An 8718-nucleotide genomic window follows, 5' to 3' on the forward strand; every position below is an offset into this window, starting at 1 on the left:
TTCAGGTCTCTGTATTGAAGGCACTGATCTGAAAGGAGTTTTTGAGAATGCTTCTGTCTAGTTTTTATTTGAAGATATTTCATAACTCGCTTGGGATGAAATAATCTCAAATATCCACTGGCAGATTCTAGAAAGACACTGTTTCAAACCTGCTGAACTTAGAGAAAGCTTTATTTCCGTGAGATGAATACACACATCAGAAATAAATTTCGCAGAATGTTTCTGTGTAGTTTTTCTGGGAAGACATATCCTTTTTCACCATAGGCCTCAAAGCCCTCCAAATGTCCACTTTCAGATTCCTCAAACAGAATGTTTCCAAACTGATCAATCAAAAGAAAGGTTCAGCTCTGTGTATTGAATGCACCAATCAGAAAGAAATTGTTCAGAATGCTTCTCTTTAGTTTTTATGTGAAGATATTTCATAACCTACTTCAGACGAAATTTTCTTAAATATCCACTTGCAGATTCTAGAAAAAGACTGTTTCAAACCTGCTGAACTTAGAGAAAGCTTTAACTCCATGAGATGAATACACCCATCAGAAATAAATTTCGCACAATATTTCTGTGTAGTGTTTGTGGGAAGATATATCCCTTCTCACCATAGGCCACAAAGCCCTCCAAATGTCCACTTCCGGATTGTTCAAAGAGAGTGTTTCCAAACTGCTCAATCAAAAGAAAGGTTCAGCTCTCTGTGTTGAATGCACCGATCAGGGAGAAGTTGTTCAGAAAGCTTCTGTCTAGTTTTTACATGAAGATATTTCATAACCGGTTCGGACGATATAATCTCAATTATCCACTTGAAGATTCTGCAAAAAGACTGTTTCCAACCTGCTGATCTTAGAGAAAGATTTAACTCCGTGAAATGAATACACACATCAGAAAGAAATTTCGCAGAATGTTTCTGTGTCGTTTTTGTGGGAAGATATACCCTTTTTCACCAGAGGCCTCAAAGCCCTCCAAATGTCCACTTGCAGATTCTTCAAACAGAGTGTTTCCAAACTGTTCAATCAAAAGAAAGCTTCAGTTCTTTGTATTGAATGCACCGATCAGAAAGTAGTTCTTCAGAATGCTTCTGTCTAGTTTTTGTGTGAAGATATTTCATAACACGCTTCAGACGAAATAATCTCAAATATCCACTTGCAGATTCTAGAAAAAGACTGTTTCAAACCTGTTGCAATTAGAGAAAGCTTTAACTCTGAAGGATGAATACACACATCAGAAAGAAATTTCGCAAAAGGTTTCTGTGTAGTTTTTGTGGGAAGACATATCCTTTTTCAACATAGGCCCCAAAGCGATCCAAATGTCCACTTGCAGATTCTTCAAACAGACTGTGTCCAAACTGCTCAATCAAAAGAAAGTTCAGCTCTCTGTACTTAATGCAATGATCAGCAAGAAGTTGTTCAGAATGCATCTGTCTAGTTTTTATGTGAAGATATTTCATAACCCGCTTCGAACGATGTAATCTCAAATATCCACTTGCAGATTCTAGAAAAAGACTGTTTCAAACCTGCTGAACTTAGAGAAAGCTTTAACTCCGTGAGAGGAATACAGACGTCAGAAAGAAATTTCGCAGAATGTTTCTGTGTACTTTTTGTGGGAAGATATATCCTTTTTCACCTTAGGCCTCAAAGCCGTCCAAATATCGACTTGCAGATTCTTCAGAGTGTCTCCAAACTCCTCAATCAAAACAAAGCTTCAGCTCTGTGTATTGAATGCACCGATCTGAAAGAAGTTTTTCAGAATGCTTCTGTCTAGTTTTTATTTGAAGATGTTTCATAACCTGCTTCAGACGAAATAATCTCAAATATCCACTGGCAGATTCTAGAAAAAGACAGTTTCAAACCTGCTGAACTTAGAGAAAGCTTTAATTCTGTGAGATGAATACACACATCAGAAAGCAATTTTGCAGAATGTTTCTGTGTAGTTTTTCTGGGAAGATATATCCTTTTTAACCACAGGCCTCAAAGCCCTCCAAATGTCCACTTTCAGATTCCTCAAACAGAATGTTTCCAAACTGATCAATCAAAAGAAAGGTTCAGCTCTGTGTATTGAATGCACCGATCAGAAAGAAGTTGTTCAGAATGCTTCTGTCTAGTTTTTATGTGAAGATATTTCATAACCTACTTCGGATGAAATTTTCTCAAATATCCACTTGCAGATTCTAGAAAAAGACTGTTTCAAACCTGCTGAACTTAGAGAAAGCTTTAAATCCGTGAGATGAATACACCCATCAGAAATAAATTTCGCACAATATTTCTGTGTAGTGTTTGTGGGAAGATATATCCCTTCTCACCATAGGCCACAATGCCCTCCAAATGTCCACTTCCAGATAGTTCAAACAGAGTGTTTCCAAACTGCTCAATCAAAAGAAAGGTTCAGCTCTGTGTGTTGAATGCACTGATCAGAGAGAAGTTGTTCAGAAAGCTTCTGTCTAGTTTTTACGTGAAGATATTTCATAACCCGCTTCGGGTGAAATAATCTAAATTATCCACTTGAAGATTCTACAAAAAGAGTGTTTCCATCCTGCTGATCTTAGCAAAGCTTTCACTCCGTGAAATGAATACACACATCAGAAAGAAATTTCACAGAATATTTCTGTGTCGTTTTTGTGGGAAGATATATCCTTTTTCACCAGAGGCCTCAAAGCCCTCCAAATGTCCACTTGCAGATTATTCAAACAGAGTGTTTCCAAACTGCTCAATCAAAAGAAAGCCTCAGCTCTATGTATTTAATGCACCGATCAGAAAGAAGTTGTTCAGAATGCTTCTGTCTAGTATTTATGTGAAGATATTTGATAACCCACTTTGGAAGAAATAATCTCAAATATCCACTTGCAGATTCTAGAAAAAGACTTTTTCAATCCTGCTGAACTTAGAGATAGCTTATCTCCTTGAGATGAATACACGCATGTGAAAGAAATTTCGCAGAATGTTTCTGTGTAGTTTTTGTGGGAAGATATATCCTTTTTCACCAGAGGCCTCAATTCCCTCCAATTGTCCACCTTCAGATTCCTCAAACAGAGTGTTTCCAAACAGCTAAATCAAAAGAAAGGTTCAGCTCTGTGTATTGAATGCACCGATCAGAAAGAAGTTGCTCAGAATGCTTCTGTCTAGTTTTTATGTGTAGATATTTCATAACCCACATTGGATGAAATAATCTCAAATATCCACTTGCAGATTCTAGCGACAGACTGTTATAAACCTGCTGAACCTAGAGAAAGCTTTAACTCTGAGAGATGAATACACACATCAGAAAGAAACTTCACAGAATGCATCTGTGTAGTTTTTGTGGGAAGATATATCCTTTTGTAACATAGGCCTCAAAGCACTCCAAATATCCACTTGCAGTTTTCTTCAAACAGAGTGTTTCCAAACTCCTCCATCAATAGAAAGGTTCAGCTCTGTGTATTGAATGCATACATCAGAAATAAGTTGTTCAGAATTCTTCTGTCTAGTTTTTATGTGAAGATATTTCATAACCCACATTGGACGAAATAATCTCAAATATCCATTTGCAGATTCTGGAGAAAGACTGTAACAAACCTGCTGAACCTAGTGAAAGCTTTAACTCTGTGAGATGAATACACACATCAGAAAGAAACTTCACAGAATGCTTCTGTGTAGTTTTTGTGGGAAGATAAATCCTTTTTCAACATAGACCTCAAAGCACTCCAAATGTCCTCTTGCAGTTTCTTCAAACAGAGTGTTTCCAAATTGCTCAATCAATAGAAAGGTTCAGCTCTGTGTATTGAATGCATGCATCAGAAAGAAGTTCTTCAGAATGCTTCTGTCTAGTTTTTATGTGAAGATATTTCATAACCCACATTGGACGAAATAATCTCAAAAATCCACATGCAGATTCTAGAGAAAGACTGTTAAACACTTGCTGAACCTAGAGAAAGCTTTAACTTTGTGAGATAAATACACACATTAGAAAGAAACTTCCGAGAATGCTTCTGTGTAGTTTTTGTGGGAAGTTATATCCTTTTTCACCATAGGCCTCAAAGCACTCCAAATGTCCACTTGCAGTTTCTTCAAACAGAGTGTTTCCATACTGCTCAAACAATAGAAAGGTTCAGCTCTGTGCATTGAATGCAAACATCAGAAAGAAGTTGTTCAGAATGCTTCTGTCCAGTTTTTATGTGAAGTTAATTCATAACTCACATTGGACGAAATAATCTCAAATATTCACTTGCAGATTCTAGAGAAAGACTGTTACAAACGTGATGAACCTAGAGAGCTTTAACTCTGTGAGATGAATGCACACATCAGAAAGAAACTTCGCAGAATGCTTCTGTGTAGTTTTTGTGGGAAGATATATCCTTTTTCACTGTAGGCCTCAAAGCAATCCAAATGTCCACTTGCAATTTCTCCAAAAAGAGTGTTTCCAAAGTGCTCAATCAATAGAAAGGTTCAGCTCTGTATATTGAAATCATACATCAGAAAGAAGTTGTTCAGAATGCTTCAGTCTAGTTTTTATGTGAAGATATTTCATAACCCTCATTGGAGTAAATAATCTCAAATATCAACTTGCAGATTCCAGAAAAAGACTGTTTCAAACCTGCTGAACCGAGAGAATGCTTTAACTGTGTGAGATGAATACACATATCAGAAAGAAATTTTGCAGAATGATTCTGTGTAGCTTTTGTGGTAAGATATAGCCTTTTTCACCATAGGCCTCAAAGCACTCAAAATTTCCACTTGCAGATTCGCCACACAGAGTGCTTCCAAGCTGCTCAATCAATAGAAAGTTTCTGCTCTGTTTATTGAATGCATACATCAGAAAGAAGTTGTTCAGAATGCTTCTGTCTAGTTTTTATGTGAAGATATTTCATAATCCGCATTGCATGACATAATCTCAAATATCCAGTTGCAGATTCTAGAAAAAGACTGTTTAAAATGTGTGGATCCTAGCGAAGGTTTTAAATCTGTGAGATGTATACACACATCAGAAAGAAATTTTGCAGAATGCTTCTGTGTAGTTTTTGTGGGAAGATATAGCCTTTTTCACCATAGGGCTCAAGGCACTCAAAATGTCCACTTGCAGATTCCTCACACAGAGTCTTTACATACTGCACAATGAACAGAAAGGTTCAGCTCTGTGTATTGAATGCATACATCAGAAAGAAGTTGTTCAGAATGCTTCTGTCTAGTTTTTATGTGAAGATCTTTCATAACCCGCATTGGATGAAATAATCTCAAATATCCAGTTGCAGATTCCAGAAAAAGACTGTTTCAAACCTGCTGAACCAAGCAAAAGCTTTAACTCTGTGAGATGAATACACACATCAGAAAGAAACTCTGCAGAATGCTTCTATGTAGTTTTAGTGGGAAGATACAGCCTTTTTCACCATAGGCCTCAAAGCCCTCCAAATGTCCACTTGCAGATTCTTCACACAGAGTGTTTCCAAACTGCTCAATCAATAGAAAGTTTCAGCTCTGTGTATTGAATGCATACATCAGAAAGAAGTTGTTCAGAATACTTCTGTCTAGTTTTATGTGAAGATATTTCATAACCCGCATTGGACTAAATAATCTCAAATTTCCACATGCAGATTCTAGAAAAAGACAGTTTCAAACCTGCTGAAACTAGCGAAAGTGTTATCTCTGTGAGATGAATACACACAACAGAAAGAAATTTCGCAGAATGCTTCTGTGTAGTTTTTGTGGGAAGATATAGCCTTTTTCACCATAGGGTTCAAATCTCTCCAAATATCAACTTGCAGATTCTTCAAACAGACTGTTTCCAAACTGCTCAATCAGTAGAAAGGTTCAGCTCCGTGTATTAAATGAATACATCAGAAACTTCTTCAGAATGCTTCTGTCTAGTTTTTATGTGAAGATATTTCATAACCCACATTGGAAGAAATAATCTCAAATATCCACTTGCAGATTCTAGAAAAAGACTGTTTCAATCCTGCTGAACCTAGAGAAGCTGTAACTCTGTGAGATGAATACACACAAAAGAAAGAAATTTTGCAGAATGCTTCTGTGTAGTTTTTGTTGGAAGATATAGCCTTTTTCACCATAGGCCTCAGAGCAATCCAAATGTCCAGTTGCAGATTCTTCACACAGCGTGTTTCCAAACTTCTCAATCAAAAGAAAGGTTCAGCTCTGTGCAATGAATGCATATATCAGAAAGAAAGGTTCAGCTCTGTGCATTGAATACATACATCAGAAAGAAGTTGTTCAGAATGCTTCTGTCTAGTTTTTATGTGAAGATATTTCATGACCTGCATTGGATGAAATAATCTCAAATATCCACTTGCAGATTCTCGAAAAAGACTCTTTCCAACCTGCTGAACCTAGCAAAAGTTTTAATGCTGTGAGATGAATACACACATCACAAAGAAATTTAGCAGAGTGCTTCTGTGTAGTTTTTGTGGGAAGATATATCCTTTTTCACCATAGGCCTCAAAGCCCTCCAAATGTCCCCTTGCAGATTCTTCAAACATCGTGTTTCCAAACTGATCAATCAATTGAAAGGTTCAGCTCTGTGTATGAATGCACACATCAGAAAGAAGTTGTTCAGAATGCTTCTGTCTAGTTTTTATGTGAGGATATTTCATAACCCGGATTCAATGAAATAATCTCAAATATCCACTTGCAGATTCTAGAAAAAGACTGTTTTAAACCTGCTGAACCTAGCGAAAGCTATAACTCTTGGAGATCAATACAAACATCAGAAAGAAATTTCGCAGAATGCTTCTGTGTAGTTTTTGTGGGAAGATACAGACTTTTCCGCCATAGGCTTCAAAGGACTCCAAATGTCCACTTGCAGATTCTTCTCACAGAGTGTTTCCAAACTGCTCAATCAGTAGAAAGGTTCTGCTCTGTGCATTGAATGCATACATCAGAAAGTAGTTGTTCAGAGTGCTTCTGTCTAGTTTTTATGTGAAGATATTTCATAACCCGCACTGGATGAAATAATCTCAAATATCCACTTGCATATTCTAGAAAAAGACTGTTTCAAACCTGCAGAGCCTAGAGAAAGCGTTAACTCCTTGAGATGAAAACACACATTGGAAAGAAGTTTCGCAGAATGCTTCTGTGTAGTTTTTGTGGAAAGATATATCCTTTTTCACCATAGACCTCAAAGCACTCCAAATGCCCACTTGCAGATTCTTCAAACACCGTTTTTCCAAACTGCTCAATCAACAGAAAGGGTCAGCTCTGTGCATTGAATGCATATATCAGAAAGAAGTAGTTCAGAATGCTTCTGTCTAGTTTTTATGTGAAGATATTTCATAACATGCATTAGATGAAATAATCTCAAATATACACTTGCAGATCCTAGAAAAGGACTGTTTCAAACCTGCTGAACCTATCCAAATCTTTAACTCTGTGACATGACTACACACATCACAAAGAAATTACGCAGAATCCTTCTGTGTAGTTTTTGTGGGTAAATATATCCGTTTTCACCACTGGCCTCAAAGCACTCAAACTGTCCACATTCTGATACTTCAAACAGAGTGTTTCCAAACTGCTCAGTCAATAGAAAGCTTCAGCTCTGTGTATTGAATGCATACTTCAAAAAGTAGTTGTTCGTAATGCTTCTGTCTAGTTTTCATGTGAAGATATTTCATAACCTGAATTGGACGAAAATACTCTCAAATATCCTATTGCATATTCTAGAAAAAGACTGTTTCAAACCTGCTGAACCTAGAGGAAGCTTTATCACTGTGAGATGAATACACACATCACAAAGATATTTTGTAGAATGCTTCTGTGTAGTTTTTCTGGGAAGATATATGCTTTTTCACAGTAAGCGTCAAAGCACTCCAAATATCCACTTGCAGATTCATCAAAGAGTGTGTTACAAAACTGCCCTATTTAAAGAAAGCGTCAACTTTGTGTGTCGATTGCACCAATAAGAAAGAAGTTATACAGAATGCTTCTGTGTAGTTTTTATGTGAATGTATTTCATAACCCGCATTGGGTGAAATAATCTCAAATATCCACTTCCACTTTCTAGAAAAAGACTGTTTCAAACCTGTGGAACCTAGAGAAAGTTTAACTCTGTGAGACAAATACACACATCACAAAGAAATTTCGCAGAGTGCTTCTGTGTAGTTTTTGTGGGAAGATATGTGTTTTTTCACCCTAGGTCTCAAAGCACTCCAAATGTCCACATGCAGATTTTTCAAAGACAGTGTTAAAAAACTGCCCAATCTAAAAAGAGCTTCAAATCTGTTTGTTGAATGCACCGATCAGAAAGAAGTTGTTCAGAATGCTTCTGTCAAGTTTTTATGTGAAGATATATCATAACATGCATTGGACGAAATAATCTCAAATATGCAATTCAGTTTCTAGAAAAAGACTGTTTCAAACCTGCTGAACCTAGCGAAAGCTTTGACACTGTGAGATGAATACACACATCACAAAGAAATTGCGCAGAGCACCTCTGTGTAGTTTTTGTGGGAAGATATATACTTTTTCAAAATAGGCGTCAGAGCACTCCAAATGTCCACTTGCAGATTCTCCAAAGAGTGTGTTACAAAACTGCCCAATCTAAAGAAACCTTCAAATCTGTTTGTTGAATGCACCGATCAGAAAAAAGTTGTTCAGAATGCTTCTGTCTAGTTTTTATGTGAAGATATTTCATAACCTGCATTGGCCGAAATAATCTCAAAAATCCCCTTGCAGTTTATAGAAAAAGACTGTTTCAAACCTGCTGAACCTAGAGAAAGATTTAACACTATTAGATAAATACACA

This window comes from Nomascus leucogenys, chromosome 9, assembly GCF_006542625.1.
Source record: "Nomascus leucogenys isolate Asia chromosome 9, Asia_NLE_v1, whole genome shotgun sequence".
Taxonomy (NCBI): Eukaryota; Metazoa; Chordata; class Mammalia; order Primates; family Hylobatidae; genus Nomascus; species Nomascus leucogenys.